General features: G+C 31.3%; 1 long non-coding RNA gene across 2 annotated transcripts; it reads left to right on the forward strand.

Moving 5' to 3' along the window:
• Positions 1–1,953: 1,953 nt before the first annotated feature.
• LOC129312820 (uncharacterized) lies at positions 1,954–10,166 on the forward strand. 2 transcript variants are annotated; one of them, XR_008593704.1, is made up of 2 exons: positions 1,954–9,350; positions 9,670–10,166. It is a non-coding gene; the product is annotated as an uncharacterized LOC129312820 (long non-coding RNA). The 2 variants fall into 2 exon arrangements; XR_008593705.1 differs by having other exon boundaries at positions 1,954–9,177.
• The last annotated feature ends 12,396 nt before the right edge of the window (positions 10,167–22,562 follow it).

The raw sequence follows: 22,562 nt of genomic DNA on the forward strand, positions 1-22,562 counted from the left end.
AAATATATATACATATATATATCAAATCAATATTCAAATATATGTATATATATATATATATATATATATAAAATTCATTAATTCTAGATAAAGTATTATATTCATTAAATCTAGACACTTTATATTTAATGAACTTGGACATTTTAGCTTGAGTTGGATTGTTCTTGTGTGCGACTCTGTAGACCCATATGAAGTTGGTAGTAGGCTAATCATGCTACTAGCCTACAAGTCACAAGTGGTCTCTAGCAAGACATTGTAACTATCCCATTTATATGGGGATCGATGATCCGATGCAACCTATCACATAACCATATCATATCTCTTTTGTTGCATGATATTTCAGTCAGTTATGACACATGGAATTCTTATTCTTCTTTACCTGACCGTTACTTTTTTGATCTCTGAGTGGACTGATATAAAAACCCTTTCCATTTTAGCATAGCTATACATTTTTTTAGTCTTACTCATCGAGTGACTTTGTAATAGCTCTCAATTAATGTGAGGGATAAATTCCATCTTGACCACTTATATTTTTTAGTATGAATATCACTAAACTCAATCATAGCTTTTATGTTCACTCGATTAAATGTTACTTTTAACTAGGTCAATGTAAAGTAGTCATCATGTAGGAATCTATGATGATCTCATGTCAAAGGGCTTGGTGATATGGTTACATATGAGATAAGCTTATAACTTATATCATACAGCTTTCTTATAGCGAGTCAGTCCAGCACCTTATAGTCTTTCAAGTACCTATGGCTTTGATTTATATCTCTATAATTAATCAAAGTCATACTAGCCTTGTTTCATTTATGATCTCTCATAGATGACCGACCAAGGCCATTTAGAACAATCACTATAGTTTCTCCAAGGATACAATTGTCATAGTGAACATGCAATTAACATGATAACAAAAGAGAAATTCATTAAATAACAATGTTCATAGTACAATGATTGGCCCTAGGGCACAATTTTCAATAATAAAGGGTGGATAAAATTCAGCATAAACATCATTTTAGTCATTCCAACACATAGTTAACACAAGTATATTACTTGCACTAGTATATTAGCCATTCAAAATTATTTAACCACAAGCACAACAATTTTATACCGAGATACACACATATTTCACAGATTCTCATACAAGTGATTGCAAAACAATGAAATGCTCCTAAGTTGGCATAATATTATGACATCTTCATTACAAAACCAAAATGTGAAAGGGAAGAGCTATACAAATGAAGCTCTTTACTCTTCTATCATCCTTTCCTTCCCCTTGCTCCTATCGGAGATCTCACTTGTAAAATATAACTACAGAGTGAGATAAACATCTTAATAATAGAATAATTTACTACTATCAATTAACATGCACAATTAAAAATGAGTAAATTATATATATATATATATATATATTAAAATACTCATTCATCATATTCAAACATGTCCTTTTTACAGACACAAGTCATCTCCCACTTTAGCATGATCATTCTACCATCCGAGCCTTCATATCATCCTGACTGAAACCATAGACTCTTTGACTAAGTGCACATTTACAATAACCTGAGCTCACCTTCAGTGGTAGGATTACTCGGCCAAATGTGTCCTATTCCACTTTTAAACTATAGTTTCCCTTTATCACTCATGAATCAAAGTATCATTACTTCAACACTGCATCACTGATGCTAAGGAGTGTTAATTTCTAATGTCGTATCCCATATGGATACTAAGGAAATAATCTTTACCTTACTAGGTATTAAGGAAATACATACATGAACTTTTACCACTCCTTCCTACAGGTGAACTTTCACCTCCCATCATGATCATGCTCATACATCCCATACATAACACATGTTTGTACCCAATTTACACTTAACTCATGTAAGGGACTTTCATTAGTTTTCATCATTTGAAAATCATTTTAAATGCACAGAAATCTTATTTCGCAATATGCAATGCTTGCAAATCACATATAAAAAATTTACATATCTACTCATAGACAGCTGAGCACTTTAATCAAATAGTGTAAATTATGTTGTTATCTTAACCCTTTTGTTACAAAAAGAGTTATCATGGTCTAATATTTTCTCCACACGTTCAACTTCCATGATAACACTCGAATAACACTTAATCTATACAATTAAGCAATAATGATCAACTATCACTCCAAATAAACCTCGAAATCACTAAATTTTGAGTACTCACTATACCCAAAAATCTCATTTTATTAACATCACCAATTCTAATACACTCCATTAATTCTATTTTACATCCAAACACACTAATATCACCAACCATTGGTTCACATTGTTTTAAAACTCCTAAATTATACATAGCGTTCGTTTAATACCTCAACAAAAATTTTAAATCCATACAAAACCCATAAACCTAGGGTTAGAGGCTTGATTTAACTCCCCAAGATCTTAACTAAGTAATGGGTTAGGTTATAGTCCAAGGAAACCGAAATTAAAGCTTACATTGCCCCCAAAAAGTTAGAAATTCACATAAAAGGAAAGGGAGACAGAATAGGGAACTTACATGATGATTAAATCTCGTATTGCCTTTAATGTGCCCTTAGGATCATGCCCAAATAGCCACGAGCTCCTTCTCAAATGGTCCTCTTGATATCTCTCTTTCTCCTTTCTGAAATCAAACACATTTTGCGTCTGATAAATGTCAGATTTTAGTGATGTTAAGTGTGTGCCACAGCACATGGCACAGAATCTACCATATGCCTTTTTGGCTACCTATTGAACTGGATTGATCTATTCACCATCTTAGCCCATTTCCAAAGCTGTTCATAGGTCAAAAACTCTATTAGTATCCTAAAACACTATTAGCTAAAAAGTCATCAATTTTGACCAAATTACCCTTTTTAAACACTTAAAGTCCTAAGTTAAAAATTTAGAATGTTATAGAAGGAATTAGGTATGAAAGATTTTTAGAGTGAGAAGCTCCACCTTCTCTCTAGATTCCTGGAGAGAAGGTTCTTCTTCTTCTTCCTCTGCCTTACACTTTTTCTTCTAACTTTCATGAATTTCAAATAAAGTCTAGATCCTAATTTCATCTTTTGTGCTTCCTTCCAAAAGGAAACCATGAATCCTCTTGCTTCCAAAGAGGAAATTGATTTACTCAATAGGAATAGTTCCAAGCCTGATGAAGAAATGATAGATAAGGGCTCAAAAAAATTAGATATTAGAAACAAAAGTCCAACAATGCTGTCTGAACCAGTCAAAGAATTCAAACAATCAACTATAAGAATAGCTTATGAATACTCACCAAGATAAAAGTCCAGAAACTCACATACAACAAAACAAATCAACACCATTGACTAAAGGAGTCAAAATACCCATTTCTTATAAAGAATCACTGATAGGCTATAATGGGTGTTATGGAATCCAGTCAGGAAGAGAAATCAAACAAAGAAATGAATCTCTTGCTTTAGAATTAGAAAAAGAATGGACGCCCTCTGAAAGAACAATGAATCTGATCAACCAATACCCTGCTTTATAGATATCAAATGAAGAATGGAAGAAAATATGTATGCCCTGGATGGATGTTATAGTTATCAACACATTAGGACTTTAACTCAATCCTAGATTACTCAAACTAAGGTTAGCTAAAATGTGGCAACTTAAAGACTTTGAATTGATTGATTTGGTTAATAGCTACTATATAGTTAGAACAAAAGACCCTTTTGCCTATGATAAAATTCTCACTGGGGGCCCTGGACCATATTTGATCATTGCATTTTAGTTCAGAGGTGGTATCCTACTTTCAATCCCAACTCTAATATATTAGGCAAAATTGCTTTATGGGTTAGATTATTGAATATCCCTATTCAATATTACAATAAAGAAATCCTCTGTAGAATAGGCAATTGCATAGGCAAAACATTAAAGTTAGATTCAAATTCTCTATCGAAAGCTGACTCTATAGACAAGAATGGCAAGACTGAAAGAGGGAAATTTGTAAGAATAAGTGTGGAAGTAGATCTACAAAAGAAACTTGTTCTCAGAATCCTGATAAGAGATGAGCTTTATAATGTGGAGTATGAAAGTCTCAACTCAATCTACTTCAGTTGTGGGTGCTATGGGCATAACAAAAGCTACTATTCCTAAAATCCAAAGAACCAAAACCCAGAACATCTAAGCAGGATCGAAAGCAATAGTAAAAGCATATTTCCAGACCATAATCTATTTACTTCAAGGAATCATAAGAGAGAAAAGGAGAATCAGATTCAAAACACAGGAGGCCCGTCGGACATGAACGAAAACTTGCTAGAAGAAGAATTTGGACACTTCATGCGATTTTGGCGTGATGCTTGATGCTCCAGAAATACATAAAATATGAGAAATCAGTCGGATAATTAAGCTATACGTCACGATCGAGGTCCTAAGCCTACTTCTGGGACACAATTTGAGGTACTTGTAGACCTTAAGCAAGAAATTATCGGATAAGGGAGAGATGAAGATAGAATGAGCAATGGTGGACCTAAACAGCCAGCTCCTACAAAGAGTGCCTGACAAATATAGAGGAAGAAGGAAATAGCAAGTCTGAAGAGGGATAGGTCGATTGATCAAGAGTCTGAAGAAACGATGGAATGTACAAAAGGAAAAGAAAAACTGACTGGAGAGGAAAAAGGAAGCAAGTTCACGCATTTTGGGCCTTTATTCTCTTGGAACGGCCCAATGTTGTTAGTGTGGAAAATTCAGTCCAATCTGAATTGAAGGCTAAAACTGAATCCATTAAACCCACTAAAAGAAATCATACTGTTGTGAGAGGAAGCAAAAGGAATATGATATCTTTAGAAAGGCCTAATACTGTGAATAACTCAAAGATCATCTATGATAAAGCTACAAAGATTAAAAGCGACAAAGGATTTATTTTCTCCCTAAATTTAACTATTTGGAAAAATGGTCAGCATAGAATATCTGATCAAAATTCTCCAACCCCTTCCAATCATCAACTTGACCAGAGAGAACCTTATGATACTATAGACAGCCAAATTTTTGTTCCAAAAACACAATTAAATATAGCTGTTGCTGTGGAGTCAAATAACGATTCAACTGGACTAGATAATGCTGGTCACACCTCTCCAGCAGACTATGAAGATGACATTCTGGATGAATATTACCAAATTCACGCTCAAAACAACAATCTAAAGGATGATGAATTCAGTGATGAGGATATTGAAGACAGATACCTAATTTCATCCAAGTTTACCTAATCCTTTTAATTATTTTATGGATATTATTTGTTGGAATTGTAGGGGTACTTGTGCTAAACGCTTTCCTAAACACATTAAAGAAATAATTGCTACTTATAATACTCAAATTTTTATTTTTTTAGAAACTAGAGCTAGTGGCTCTAGAGCTAATAATATTGTTAAAAAATTAGGCTTTTCTGATTGGATTTGTGTTGAAACAACTGGTTATGCTGGAGGCATTTGGCTTTTATGGAATAATTATATTGTTAATATTGATTATATTTATTCTAATGTTCAACTTCTCCATTACAAGGTCAATTTTAAATCTACTAATAACTATTATATGCTTTATTGTGTTTATGGTAATCCTAATCCTTTTAGCCATGATCTTCTCTAGGATTCTATTAATTCTATTGCTCAAAATAATTTTGAGCCTTAGCTTATTGTTGGAGATTTTAATGCCTATCTTTCTTATGAAGACAAATCTGGTGGTGATAACTTTAATTGGAAATCCATGAAACAACTTTGACAGTGCATAAATTCTCCTAATCTTCTAGAATTAAATTTCCATGGAGATAGATTTACTTAGGAAAAAGGTAAATTAAAAGAACGTTTGGATTGGGCTTTCTGTAATACTAGTTAGAGACTTAAATTTTACCAAGCTGATTCCTTCCATCTTTTCAAATTTAGTTCTGACCATCGCCCAATTAGAATCCAACTTACTAGAAAGGAAAACTAGAATCACAAGATTATTCCTTTTAGATGTCATGCTGCTTGAACTCTTGAAGACTCTTTTCACCCTCTGGTTAAAGATTCTTGGAGCAAAGATGACTGGAATGAAGGGGTCTCAAAAATCACCTCATTTGCTCCCCTTTGGAACAAGAATAAAATTGTTAATATATCCTCCAAAAAGAAAAGAATCTTATGTTGTCTGGAAGGTATTGACAAGAGTAGAACCTAAAACGATAATTACTTTCTTAAGAACTTAGAAAAATCTCTATGGGAAGATTACAATCAAGTCCTATTGCAAGAAGAGTTGATTTGGTTCCAAAAACTAGTTGCAAGTGGCTAAAATGGGGGGATTAAAACACCAAATTATTTCATGCTACATCCGTTATTAGAAGGAAGAGGAATCATATTCTCTTGCTCCAAGCTGAAGATGACACTTGGGTTCAAGACCATGATAATTTGAAAAATATGACTGTTACTTATTTTGATAATCTCTACAAGGACAATCCTGATGTCAAACCCTAAGCTTATTACTGATAAAAATTTTCCTACTCTCTCTTCCATTCAACTTCAATCTCTTCATAAAGAGGTGACTGATGAAGAAATAAAAAATGCTACTTTTGAGATTGGGGCGTTTAAAGCTCTAGGTCCTAATGGCATCAATACTAGCTTCATTCATACCTACTGGGATGATCTAAAGCATACTATTATCAAGCTTGCCAAAAAAGTGTTCAAGGATTAAAGAATGTCATGAGCATATGCAACAATCAAATGTAATACCTTATTGAATCATGGTTATAAGCCATAATCATGTGGGTAGGATTAAAGTAACTCATTAAATTTCATAGTCACGTTCTTTATGATTTCTCCACAATTTGTCACACATATATATATATATATATATTATCTCTATACAAGTTTGAGGTATCATAATCAATTAGACAAAAATTATGCATGAGCATATTTATATCAATCACCACATCAAATATAGTTTGTACCCACATGGAGAAACTCCAAGTTACATGTTCTCTTTGAGCTAACAAGTAGTCACACATCAAATCCAATCAAAAAGAGGTCTCAGTAAGAGACTACATAAATCATACATGTATAAACATGTTAATATATAATCCAAAATTGTTAAAAGATTATCCTAAAGCTACTTTACGTTACGCTGAAGTTATTTTAAAATTTAAAGCTATATTAGAGAACCCAAAAATTATCTTTTAAATACATATCCATTTGTATAAATTAGTCTATCTATAATTAGAATTTCAATAACCCTTTTTGTAATAGCTCAAAAGTATTAGTTTACATTCTCTAGTAGTCTTAGATATTTGCTCTAAGACTCAAACCTTATTTTAAGAGTCCTCAAATATCATATGAAATTTATACGTAGAGAATAAATCTTCTAAAATCTCCAAAATAAATCTACAAATATTTCAAAGTAATTTTCTATTAGCAAAAAGATCCAAAAATTCTAAATATGTCAGATTCTAAATTTTTCTACTATCAAGAATATGAAAAATAAGAAGATAAACAAGTAAAATAAAATTTTCAGGGTACTTACATAGTCTTGAAAAATTTCAAACCATCCTTAAAATATTTTCTCATAATACCCAAAATCTAAAATCACTCACCCTTGCTTCCCTCTCATATCCACACAAAATGCCGCTGTAATGGAATTATGCAATTGGTATGTGGTTCACTTTTATATGAAGTACATATTGTTTATATGAACTTTTATTTTATTTTAAACTTAATATAAAACTTTGTTTATTTTTTTCATTTAGATACCTATATAAAAATTATATTGTCCTTAGTGACCTTTTATCAAAGTTTGTCTTTATCTATCCTCATGAGAGGTGTGGCATGGCCAAGCTCAAACATTAATAAAGTATTTCGAGGCAATGAACCTTAATACAAGGACATTATTCCTGGTGCCTTATGTACAAAGGTGAGTTCAATGGTATCCTAATTAATTTAATTTATCTTGTCATTTTTAGTTTCATGACATGAGCTTTCAAATTGTTTTAGAAATTGTTAGAGGCTAATCGATGTAGGATAGGCTAGCACCCAAAGGGGGTGAATTAATCATTAAATAATAATATATATTAATAATTAATATTAACTAAATAAAATTTAATAAAATAATATTTCATCTTATAAAAAACTAATTAAATATTGAATCAAGTAGAGAGGTGGTATTTCCAAGTTTGGCAAAGCCACCTCTCTTCACTTGATTATTAAATATTACTATATATTAATTATAAATGCTACATAAATAAATTATAATAAAATAATTATTTAATATGATAAAACAAAATTTTAAGCTAAAAAGAGAGTATAGATGTGGCATTTTGAAACTTCTATGATTTTATTTACTAAACAATATGTTGTACTAATTAAAATTGTCAATTAAATAAAATATATTGAATTATGTATTTAACAAGATAAAAAAAATACTAAATCAATAACAAAGCAGAGATGAAACACCACATCTATTGTTTTTTAATTGGTAAATAATATATATTAATAATTAATATTAATTAAATAAATTTTAATAAAATAAAATTTTATTTTATAAAAATTTAATTATATATTGAATGAAGAAGAGGGGTGGTGTTTCCAAGTTTGGAAATGCCACCTCTCTTCATTTGATTATTAAATATTACTACATATTAATTATAAACACTAAATAAATAAATTATAATAAAGTAATTATTTAATATGATAAAATAGAATTTTAAGCCAATAAGAGAGTATAGATGTGGCGTTTTGAAGCTAAAAAAATGATAGCTCTCTAATTTTATTTATTAAAAAATATGTCGTAGTAATTAAAATTATCAATTAAATAAATTAGGGAAAATATCTTTGTGGGTCCTTATAGTTTACCTTAGTTTTGAATCAGGTCCCTATACTTTCAATTGTTGTAATCAAACCCTTATATTTTTAACTGTTAAGCCCATTAGTCCTTTTCCATTTAACACTATTAAAAGTTAACATATTTCTAAACTCTGTTAGTGTAAAATAATTAGAAGCCAAAGAGAAAAAAAATTGACACGCTGGACGAACACCGTGGACTGGGAGAAGTGAAACATGAAATAGGTTATTCATGCTAGTTCTCTATAAACGCCACTGTGGAGAACAAGAGACGTCGTGGTGGTGGCCATTGCCAAAGCTTTTTTGGTTCTGCTCAGTTGTCATTTTGATTCATCTTCGGCTCGCCTGTGCTAGTGAAAGAGGTAAGCTTTTTCATTGTCTTGTTTTTCCAGTCATCTTCGGTCACACTGATGCTCTATGAATGTCACGGTAGAGAATAAGAGAAACAACATGTTGCTTTTATGGCCAAAGCTTTTTCGGTTCTGCTTCATTATCATTCTAATTCATCTTGAGTTCACCTATGCTGGTGAAAGAGGTAAGCTTTTTCATTGTTGTGTTTTTCCATTCATCTTCAATCGTGTGTTTCCAATTCTGCCCTATTCCTTACTATTAACATCTTCTTTCTTCAAACATGAATATTGTATGCTCTGTATTGCGTGTGTCAAACGCAATGAGAATGAGAGTTTGGTTTATGTCTATATTTCATCTTCAGTTGTGCATTTTCAGTTTTGCCCTGTTCCTTGCTTTCAGCGTGCGTCAGACAGAGTGACCAAGTCTTACTTTTCTTTGCTCTTTATTGTCGTGTTTATGTCATTTCCTTTAATGGTCATGTTTGGTTTATGTCTATATTTCAGCTTGCTTTCATTTTAATGGAACCCCAAGATGAAAAAGAAATAGGCCGTGGTGATAAATGCCTTCTATAAATTTTTACTTGGAGTTAAAGTACCAAAAGGATACTCTTCAAATATCAGTAGCTCATGTCTATGAAAGATCTCAAACTAGAGGGTATGAAGACTCATGACTGCCATATTATTATGAAAAATCTATTGTGGTAGGTATATGCTCCATTTTGCTAAAGAAGATTCATGAAACTATTACCAAACTTTGTTTCTTCTTTAAAGGAATTTGTAGCAAAGTGATTAACCTAGAGAACTTGCCTAAATTAGAGCATGAAATAGCTAAGATCTTGTGTAAGCTTGAAATGTATTTTCCAACTTTGTTTTTTGACATCATGGTTCACTTGTCATTTTACTTGGTTAAAGAGACAAAGTTGTGTGGCCTAACTTATCTGAGGTGGATGTACCCGATAGAGCATTACTTGAAGGTATTAAAAGGATATGTGAAAAATTAAAGTTGGCCAGAGGGTTGTATTGTTGAGAGGTATATCGTGGAAGAAGCAATTAAATTGTGCACTGGATATCTCTCCAATATGGATGTCGTTGGGTTGTCAAAGTACACAAAGGATATCACAGGTGAACGTGGTGGAATACTTAGGAAAAAACTCATTAGCATAGATAAGACATAATGGGAAGAAGTTCATTTATATGTTTTATGCAACATTGAGGAGGTTGAGCCATATTTTGAAGAACACATAGCAATTGTTAGGAGTCAAAACAAGGGTAAGTATGAAAGTTAATTAATAACATATCACAATTAGCATTTTATAAATTGGTTTAGAGCTCGCATCACTAAGGAGTCCCAACCTTAAGAAATGTTGGGATTCTTGGCTAGGGGTGCTGGATTTGAAGTATTTTCTTATAAAGGTTATGTAATTAATGGCATCACATTCTACACGAAAAATCAAGATCCTCGGAGTACTATGCAAAATAGTAGTGTAACGCTTGTAGCTCAATCAATGCATGTTTGTAGTTTTAAAGACAAGAACCCTATTTATGCAAAGATGAATTATTTTAGGGTGATAGAGCACATTTGGGAGTTAGATCATATCAAGTTCTGTGAATCGATCTTCTATTGCAAGTGGGATGATAATAAAACTGGCCTTTTAATTAATGATGAGTTGCATTTCATTCAAGTAAATCTTAATAATGTGGGTTTTAAAGATGAATCATTCATTTTAGTATCGCAAGCTTGATAGGTGTTCTTCGTGTCAAATCTAGTGCAAAAAAAAAAAATAGCCAATTGTTCTTTTAACAAATAAAATAGCTGATAATGAAGATGGTAAAGATTTCAATGTTGAGAATGATCCTTTTATAGGGACATCACGTACACTTGATGCTTCAATTAGGGATAATGTCTTTTACATTAGAGAAGATCACATGGAAGGGATTTGGATTGATGAGGGATATGTAGAACACACAAAAGAAAAGACAAAAGAAAAAAAAAGAAAAAAATGTCTCAACAATTTTAAGATATTTGTTTTATAATATTTCTAAAAATTTACTTTTATTTTACTCTTTTATTGAGACTAGTAAGTTACTATTTTGTTTAATTTTTCTTGTAGGTAAATGGCCACCCCAACTAATTCCCGTGATAAGAGTAATAATGCTCTACTTATAATGCCCTTTTACCGACATTACCATGCACTCTACTATGATCATTCTAAATCAAATCAATTCTTTTTTACTTTGAAAAACATTGAAAATCTTGGGATGCCAATAAAAGATTTTCAGAGATTATTTTATAACTTACTCAAGTATAAAACTTTATACACACAGCGAAAGAAATCTCTAATGGTACATTTAAATCCAACAAAACATGTGCATTTTAAAATAAATTAAGTGAAATCTGGCACCTCGCGCCACAGCTTGTGCCACATGTGTCACGACATATAGCGTAAAGGCCACAGCTGCTCGCTCTGTGCTGTGCACCATGGCATGCAGCTACATATGTCATGGCACACACACCTAAATTTGCTGTCAAATGGCAGTTTCTGATATGAAATTCAAATGCTCGCCATTTTCTCATACGATGTTCGATTGGGATGGTCCAAGCACCCATACAAAGCTTGTTTTAAAATCTAACTAATGACACTAGTTTCATCTCAATCTGATATTTCTATCAAAAATTGGACACCCAAGTTTATTTTGACCATTTTTTGCGAAAATTTTGCCACTTAAGTGTCTCAATTCGAAACTAAAGGTCATTAGCCACTTTTTGGGCCTTGACCATATCCAAATGGACAATACACACCTAATTGACTACACATATGTATGATATATCACACATACACATATTTGGCATGTAAACCGCCTATTTCACACTTTGGGCCAAAATCACAATTTCTTTTCTTTAATCCTATATAAGGACAATTCACTATCTATCTACTTCAAGCATCACATATTCACACACATACATTCTTCCACTAACCCATCCAATCATTTCATCATCCACACATATACAAGGGCTAGGGAGTTCAAAATCATCAAATACCATAATATGCACATGTATAAGTTCTATGGCAACTTATATATATTCTTGGCTAATAATTTTACAAATCATTACACCATATCTTACAAAGACTTAGGTGAGAGATGTCAACTCAGCCTATATCCTTTTTCTTTAACCTGCTAGTACCAGAACCTAAAAAATGTGAATAACCATGAGTGAGATAAAAATCTTAGTAACTAAATATAACTCATTTAATGCCTATTACCACAAATAACCATGTTAAAGTAATGAAAATAAAGTAATGTTACATATATATCAAAGTATGATGAAGTATCATCTTTTCAAGAGTATTTCCACACACATACATTAGCATGAGCATCTAGCCATTAAACCTTCAATGCTCCTCAACATGAAACCATAGACTCTTCTGAATTAACCACTTGCTAACTCAAGCACACTTTCGGTGGTTGAAACACCTGACCAAAGGTAATCTAACCCACTTACGGACTATGATTTCCCTCTTCACACACTTGTGATAGAGGCGTCATTGACTCCTAACCGCACCTTAACGAGCATTAAGGAGTTGCTAGACTGCCTAGATGTTCCATGATAACAGTTCCATAATATGCTATACTAAATTACATATAGTAACAACCCGTATATTGTTGCATCGGATGTCCCATGGTGCTAGCCCAACCATATAGATTTTTCACTCATGTATCTCTACACACACACATCCCCACATATCTTGGGTGAACTCCCACCCCATATGATCATGCATTTTCACAATTTCCACTACTTTTCTTCACATTTCCACATCACACAGTTTTATACATAGTATATACATATCAATCAAAATCAAAAGCATTTTTACAAATTGATTTTCATGCTAAAATCATTTACGATATCAAATCATTCATAAAACTCATAAAACAACAACTTTCTTATTTATAATTACTTCTACACAATTATAATAGTTAATAAATATAATAAACTATATGGTTACCTCAACCCTTCTATTTACTAGAAAGGGTTACCCATGTAACTTCAACCCTATTCAAGCTCTTTTCTCATAATTCATGTGTCACATACTAGAATCTACATAGAATTGGCATTTAGAGTCAATTTCACTATTGACAAAAAGTGCCAATCATCACATTTAAGCACTTAATTGCTATCAACTCTACATTTCACACTCAATTACACATATTATCATTGATTACCCCTCAATTTAAGCTTTAACATTTTCTAACAATTTTTCTCTCACTACTCTCTCTAGATTGGGGTAAATCTTACCTATAGCTTCAAAGTTTTATCGTTTCAACTTTAACCAGTTACAAAGTATTAGTTTAGTTTTGAAGAACCTTTCTATTACTATAGGGTAAGAAATAAACTCCTCAAAACTCCCAAATTCAATTTCTCAGTAGTTAAAACTAAAAGAAAATAGGGTAGAATTAGAGGTTAAGGCAATATGTGACTTACTTGATAAGTAACAGGTTAGAAACACCATTCTTGCTCCTGATTATGCTTTCCCTAGCACAACCCTTACTCTTCTCTACACCAGAACTCTTATCTCAAGATCTCCCTTTCCGTTTCCATGAGCAAACACATCCATATTAATTTGATTTCTGCTCCATGCACCACGACACATCTATCCGCAGCCGCGTCGTATGGTACAGTGAGGGAAATCCTTACTATGCTCATATACTTTGCTTTGAAACTCTGCTCTTCTACTCATATCTGTTCACATAACATCCTAATGAGTTAATATAACACTTCACCACTCAGAAACCTAATCCCTATTAAATCACTAATTCATTCCTAATCAGTCATTAACATAGGATTAAAAATTTAGAATGTTACACTACTTACCCGAGAAGACGCAATTAAAGAAGTCAAATGGGGTAAAACTGTTATGAAAGTAGTGATACAAGCTCGGGTAGCTGGTCTAAAATTACTAACATATTGGAATGATAGGGGCCAATTAGTTAAGTATGCTCAGTTGGTCAGTTATATTGGGGTTCTAACACGTTATTACGTGCCTTGTTGTATTGTATCTAGAGCTCAAACAAGCAAAAAATAATATTTGGAAAGATCTTATAATATCTTTTGACCTAGGTGAGAGCTGTAGGCATCATATCATGAGAAAAGTTGCATATGCCTATAGGAAATTTCGAGCTACTCTTACAACATATCATCTTAAGGATTCAAATGGAGAAATCAATCCACATCCTCTTAAAATGTGTTTGGAGATTCAACAATAGTATTGGGATGAATTTATTAAAATGTGCCAATAGCCTGAATTTCAACAGATAAGTTAGCTCAATCGCTTTAAAACTGCAAATACTCCTTTTTCATTTAGAGCAGGAAGAAAGAACTATCCAGATATTGAGCATGGTTTGGTAAGTGCTAGTTAATAACTTATGATATTACCTATAGAGAAATGCTTTGTAATCATTTTAATATCTTACCTTCTCTAAATAGAAGGAAGATGCTAGATTGGATGCCATAGTTACCCATGCTCTTGTATGGAAGACAGTTTAAGAGGATAAGAAAAGTAGATTATTGGATCAGCACACTTGAAAATTTTAGGAGGATTGTGTGAGTATTGATGCCTTAATGTATTGACTTTATTTGCTTCATTTATTTAATAACCAATTTACAATTTGGTCAATAGGAAGCATTGTCACAATTAGTATCACAGGATGATGTGAGTAGCCATATGGATGTTCTTGGTAGGGCATTGGGAGCCCCAAAGGTCTTTGGTCATGTTAGAAGAATTGGATTCGACATTTTTCAGGGCACCTATTTTGGACATCAATCCAAAATTTTTATCGAACAAGATCTAACGACAAAGGTGGCTGAAAGCATAGTAAAAATGGAGGCAAGAATGAAAAAAAAATTTGCAAGAGCAAATGCAAAAGAAATTTGAGCAAATGATTGGATTAGTAAATGTGCCACCAATCAACCCCAGTAAGAGAGATAGCTGATTATTCCATACTAAAGAAGATTTTCCTAAGGTTTTAATATCTCTATATTTTTTATCTATATATGCATAAATAATATCTCACATTATTTTTAAAACATTAATTTATGTTGTGGCACTCAGATCTGTGTATAATGATAATAGTGATAGTATAAATGGCAGACTGATGCTCGTGGATCACTTAAAGGTGACTATAAGTATACCAATAGAAAATCATGCTGAGCTTCAAGTGCAAATAGAAGATGAGGATATATTCATGGTTTCTGATATTGTTGGCACAAATGTGGCTTGGCCTATAAAGCTTATTAAATTACAAGGATGAAAATGGGTAATTCTTTACAATCTCATTCACGTTCAATTTTGAATTTACTAATTAATTTTACATTTTCCAGACATCAAAATCCAAAGGAATAGTACATAAGCCAATCAAATCAAAAGGAAAATTGTCAAAAAGATTTACCTTTGTAACTAAGGTAGGAAAGACCAATTTAGAATCTGCTCAGTTAAAATATCCTAATCAAAATGCACTTAGAATGATTATGAGGACACCATTTAAAAATAGTGTCATTTGTGAAATAAAAATGGACGAGGGGATTTATGGTGAACTAATTGTTAAAAGATCAAAAGCAGAAAATATTAACAATATTCTAATAAAGGATTGGCTATAAACCACAGTAATTAGTTTATACATCAAATACTTTCTAAGCTTTTTTACTTGTTGTGGTATTTATTTATTATTTATAATGATCTTTTCTGTTGTTTCATTGTAGGTATTTGTATTATACATTTTTTGTGCCAGGCTCATTGATGGCAAAATTTTCATTCATTAGCCCATACAACATAAGTACATACAACATTAATTATCATTCTCAAAAAATTGTTGATACATTTAAGGCTAAAGGAAAGAAGAACATATTATTTTTAGCTCCTCACAGTCCAGGGTAAGCTATTATATATCGTTAAATTTGGTTGACATTTGATTTAATACAATATTTTATATCTTCAAGCAACATTGGGTTCTTGTTTGTATCAATCCATTCATCCCTGCAATTTATTATTTTAACTCATTAAAAGATAATGAGCTCAAGAATTACAGATCTATGAGGATATTATTTAATCAATAAGTGTTTTATTTCCTATTTTTTACACATGTTTATTATAACAATTAGTCATAATTTCAGCTGATATGCTTTAATTCTGATAGAGCTATAATACATTATCGAGGTGGTGAACACTCCTATAATAACCATACAGGAGTGCTCATAAAAAGAGCACTCCTAAATCCCACCATACAAGAGCGCTCTTAAAAAGATTACTCCCGTATGGTAATTTATAGAAGCACTCTTTTTATGAGTGCTCCTATATGGTGATTATGGAAGTGCTTTTATTAAGAGCACTCCTATAAATTAGTAGTTTTTTTAAAAAAAATTTGAAAATTTATAGGGGTGCTTATTTTAAAAGTGCTCTTGTATACATAATCTACAAGAGTGCTTTAAAAGCATTCTCGCATGATTTGGGAGCGCTTTAGCGCTTCCGTTTGCCAAAATTAAGCACTCTTATAAGCTGTTTTTATAGTAATGATGTGAATCCTACTCTATTTTAATCAGTTAATAAATTAAAAAATTACTTAAATTAACCAATTCAATAGGTAAAAGTGGGTTTGCTTATAGGATTTAACCATTTATTAAAATTGCATGTATGTTAACCAATGCAAAAGATAAAATTTGAGATTCAAGGATTTAAAACTTTAACAAATGAATATAAATCTTTTTGTGATAGGACTTTGGGATTTTATTAAAGGTTTTTCGTTGTTGTCCGTTAGCGCTACCAAGTGAATTTCCCTTTTTCTTTTTGTTTTATTAATGTTATATTTATATACTTAAACCATTTAAGGCATTGATCTCCTAGACCCGATCCTTAGTTCATTGAAGAGTCTTCTAAAAACACAGTAGTGCTATAGCCTAATGGTCTAAGCTCATTAAAGTTTCTGGCCCAATAAAACACAATGTTAATTTAGCCTATACTCTACACATAGAGGACAAAGAACTTATAAGTTGTAATGAAATGGGTTGAAATAAGACTAGTGAAAGTTTTTTTATCTAAAAAAAAAATGATGGAAGTGAACATAACCCTTATTATTTATTTTTTTTACTTCTATTACTAATAAGATTAATATGCTCATCGCATGGCACAAAATGGCACAATGATAGATGAAATTGTAATTTGCACAGAATAAGTTTTAATTGCTTATTTCATTGCCGTAAAAAAAGCAATTATTTCTTAAATAAAGTGGTTAGAGAGATTTACAACACTTAGACTCAATGAATCAAAAAATTTGCACAAGTAAAATTGTAATTGCTTGTTTTATTTTAATCATTGCCAGAAAAAAAATAGTTATTGTTTAAACTAAAATAGTCATTCATATTTACTTCTTTTAAATTGGAGTATTTTAGTCATTTCACCAAAAGTTAGTAATATAAAACAAGTCTCTATGAACTAGAGAAGAATTAAAGCATTTCACACAACTTTCTTGTTATTTGCATATTTCAAAGGGATTTTTCTTTCATTTTCCCAAAAATTTTCTGGTAATTAATAAACCATTTACTAATATAAAACTTAGAAAAAAAATGTGAGGACACAGACATAAAACACATTGTCATTATTATTCTAAAATACATGCATGCTTGTTGAGATGCTAGAATTATTCATTAATAATATTATCAACAAGCAAATCCTGTATGAGAATGTAATTTAACGAGGTATGGATTTAGCATTCTACACCAAGTTAACAAGTCTCTTATACTCGTTAACTTGATTATTATTATTATTATTATTATTATTATTATTATTATTATTTTCAATTCCTAGGACTTGGCATTGATATCAATATGAAAGCACCGTTATATTTGCTTTTAAATTCAATCAAAGTTGAGAATCACATTATATTATGAGTCCTATTTGATATTATATTTAATTTAAAAAAATATATATAATGATGGCCAACCTCTTGTCTATTTTTTTAGTTACAAAAATTTAATTGAAAAAATGCATCCACTCAACTACTAAGTGTTAAATTATATTTTTGTAAATACCTCTATAGGTAACATTTGAGCCTGGAGGCATATCATGGTCAAGGTGAGCCATCGGGATCCAACTGACATGAATTTTTTGTTCACAAAAATTAAGCTTTTAAAAAATTATAAATGGTGATTATCTTCCAACAATGTAACTCATATCAATTTGTATACTCATGCATAAAGAAAATGTCACAATGATGTGTCAATGGAATAAAAACAATTGACATATATTATTAATTTAAAGATTTCATTCATCATGTGGAGGTTCGATGAATTAAAGTGTTTTTTTGTTTTTTTACAGGAGTTATTAATATGGCCAAAAAGAAAAAGCAATCATGAATATACATAACTTTACTGGTCAAGAGTCAAGACAACTCATATAACTATATTGTGTAAAAACAGTAACAATGACGTAGATTTTTTTTGTTAGGATTTGATCATGCCACACATTATTCTCTGAGAATTCTTATAATAAAGTTGATTTTATAATTAATCAATGGTGTGTTTCCAAGTCCAGTAAACTCATGAGTCTTTAGCGTGGAGGAAGTGGGACAACAATATGCCTTTGTCAATGTTTGATTGTCAGTCATATGTCAAGTAAACTCATTTGTGGTTATCTTTTTATAAGTATAATTCATATCAATTCATATACTTATCGCATAAAGCAAGGGCAGAACCAAGTTTTGAACTTAAGGGAGCCAATAATATTTTTGAAATCAATATATAGTGTTAAATAAAGTTTTTTTATAACTTAAAAAATAAATCATAATTAGAAAATCAAATATTTAATCTTATATATACAATTCATATATTTCAGAAAAAAAAAGATTTTTTGACCCATCACTTGATCTATAACTCTCTCTTATCATTAATATTTTCTATTTTTAATTTAAAATCCAATTCTACTCATTTGATTGAAAAAATACATTAAATACATAAATTCAATACCTAGCTTTCTTCTATAATAAATTATGAAAAATTATGAACCATTAAATATTGATGATTTGGGGAATATGATAAATATTGAAATTTTATGAACGCATTAAGTCAATATATATGATGAAAATTCATGGCAAACATAGAATAATCTTAATTGATATTATATGCAAATTAAATTAAAAATTCTATATTAATTCAATTGATCAATTTTTATAATAATTAATATGTTTTTTAAAATAATTTACTTAAAATAAAACATAATATATATAGTTAATAATGTGTGTGTGAGAATATAATATGTATAATACATAATACTATTGGAAGCAAAAAAAAAAAAAATAAAGAATGGATCACTATTAGATGGGGGACTAAACCAAAGTGAAAATTAATGAGGTAGAGGTGTAGGGACCAATTACATTTAATGTGAAATAAAAAGTTGATGTTCTGCCCCTAGCGTAAAGAAAATAACACAATATTGATAGGTTAATTGTAACATTCTAAAATTTTTTTAGAAAAAAATAGCTTAGATTTAAATAAAAAATTTCATTAATTAATTAAATTAATCAATTAAATTTAAAATTTGGTTAATTTAATATTAATTTAGGATGAGTTTGTGGGGTTTTAAACCTTATAATAATTTGGTAAATGCTCGGATTGGATTAGCACTGCATTTGGAATTAAAGACTGAACCTAATGCCTTTAGTTTATGGGCATGTTTTTTTTTTTTTTAAAAAAAAGAGGAATCAGATTTTAGAAAAAGAAAGGGAATCAGTTTTAATTTTCAAATAAAAAGGAAAATAAAAAAAAGTGCTGAAGAAAAAAAAAAGGAGAAAAGGATCAGATTTTTTTTTTTTAATAAAAGGGAGGAGTAAAGAATGAACAACAAGGCAAAGAAACAGGAAAAAAGAAAGGAAGTGACTGACAAGAGAGTACAAGGAAGAGGAGGAGACAATAGAGAAGAGAGGGGGAAGAGAGGGAGCTAGAGCTCAGATATAGGTTAGGTAAGTTCTTCACTTCAATCATCTTCTTTTTCTTTTGGTGTTCTTCAATTTTTGAAAGAAAAATTTTTTGGAATTTAGTTCTAGTGACTTTGTTCTTATAAGCTTTGATTTCTTGGGGTTTTAAAGAAAATTTTGAATTTCTATATGGTGCTTTGTTACTTTGAGTGTGTAATTAGATAAAGGAAAGTGTAACATTTGCCTCGAGTGTTAACAAAAGCACCCAACACCAAATAAATTAAGTATGGTTAAGGAGTTGATCCTAAAACTAACTTAGAAAACAAACAATGTAAATCACCAACAAATCTACACAATACAAAACACACACTTAAAACCTCTTCGAAAACTTTGAAGGATTATTGTATAGCAAACGGAAGCAAATTGAACAAGCAGTGGCAATTAATTTCTATCATGATAGCATTAATTTTTGCTGTCATGATAGCCCTCCAGGCAAACTTCTAAGAGGCTTTGTTTCTCTATATACCCTTTGATCGAAGTGATTTTAAAGTCTAAATATCTCTTTTAATGAGTATTAATGGTATCTAAAATTTCAAAAAGATCGATTGAAATTTAGGCATGTTATAAGTTTGGATGTTTTTGTTGTCATGACAGCATCTCTGAATCAACTTTTGGAGTGCACCATTTCATTATCCAATCTTTGATAAGAGTGATTTTAAATCACACATGTCACTTTCAAAATTACTAATAGTGTACCAAATTTTGAAAAGATTCAATAGATGGATTGAAATTTGTGTGCGTTGCAACATTAGTTCTATTTCTATTATGATAACTTTATTTTGCTATCATGACAGCACCTCCGGAAAACCTTTGGAGTGCACCATTTTCCCATCCAATGTCTAATCAAGATGATTCTAAAGGCCACCCAAAGCTCATAAAACTTTTTACTTGTGACCCAAATTTCAGAGAAATTTAACGGTTGGATTGAGATTTGGATACCTGAATGTAAAAGTGCAGCTTTTTGATAAAAACCATTTTCAAAATTATCCAAATCTCATCCTAATGGTCACAAACTTGTAAAAATACTTTGGACATGTTAAATAAGACTAGGAGTATCTGATAGAATAGTCAAATGATAGAAAACCCTCATATATCAAAATTGACATTCGAGTGCCATTTCTTAAAATGAATCCTAAACCCCCAAAAAGCACAAATCATATAATAGTGGCCAAAACTATTCCAAACACCATCTACTCATATAAATACACATGTGAGACTTTTTTACTTGGCTCAAAGTTTTCCATAGGGCCCACACACCCACTCTCTCTATCCAAGGTGTATGTTTGCCCATACCACATAATTTGCAATGCAACCATTTTGCATTTGCATATAAAACTAAACGTTTTCATATATATACCAAAATAAACATTTTCTTGTAATGACCAAGTTTTCTAGTCACAAGTATACAAGCAGATAAAAATTCATACAAAGGTATATACAATTCACATATATTCACACATAAATATATAATCGCATCCTACTGGTACCCTAATCCTAAATATATTACAATGCACTTGCTCAAAAGAATGGGATTGTAGATCTTAACAATCCACAAGCAAACCCCTAGCTCGACTCTTTTTCATCATCCACCATTAGATCCTTCACCTAGACCTGTAAATATCATAAAGAAAGGGGTGAGACAACCACAACCTCAGTAACAGATAAATCTATGTTTCCTATTATAAGGAAAGCTGTAGTCAAGTAAGTAAATAATATATTCAAAATAATATATAATTAAACCAATTAAAATGCTTGAATATATGACATAGGCCGGTATGGCCTTTCCTGACTAACATAATGCCCCTGGCACTCTTTAGCTTATAGGTAAATCACATACCCACTCGTACCTCTATAAGCACAAAATATAATCCAAGGCATGGTCTAATCTATCGAACTGCCTATGCTCCTTTGACTTGAATCTTAAGAAGTTAAAACTAATTCCCTCTTAGAGTCAACCCGACTTACTCTCCATGTGAGGGCTACCTTGGTCTAGGCACTCAATCTCACACTTCTCATGTTGGACCACCCCTTATTTAGAGGTGTCAAACACTCAATCCACTAACCCTTTTAGTGTACTTAACCCACAAATAAGTACAGTAACACTGAGTACTAGCAGTGAGTCATAAAATATCACAAGATCACATCTCCCCATTAATGAACTCCCACCAAGATCATGCCTCTAACCCTTTTCTACCTTCCTCGAGTATTGACCACTTCAACACTCTAAGGTAGCATAACACTTATAATTCCTCCTTTAAGCATTATGTAGCCTATCTAAAGATACCTAACTTAGTTGCACTTCCCTAAATGCAACTCCTCATCTTTATGATCACAATGCATGATAATAATCTCATTTTCATAAGTAACATCATTATTAAATA

The sequence above is a fragment of the Prosopis cineraria genome, unplaced genomic scaffold (genome assembly GCF_029017545.1).
Source record: "Prosopis cineraria cultivar Desert tree isolate PC_DT_omini unplaced genomic scaffold, ASM2901754v1 PC6, whole genome shotgun sequence".
NCBI classification, from domain to species: Eukaryota; Viridiplantae; Streptophyta; class Magnoliopsida; order Fabales; family Fabaceae; genus Prosopis; species Prosopis cineraria.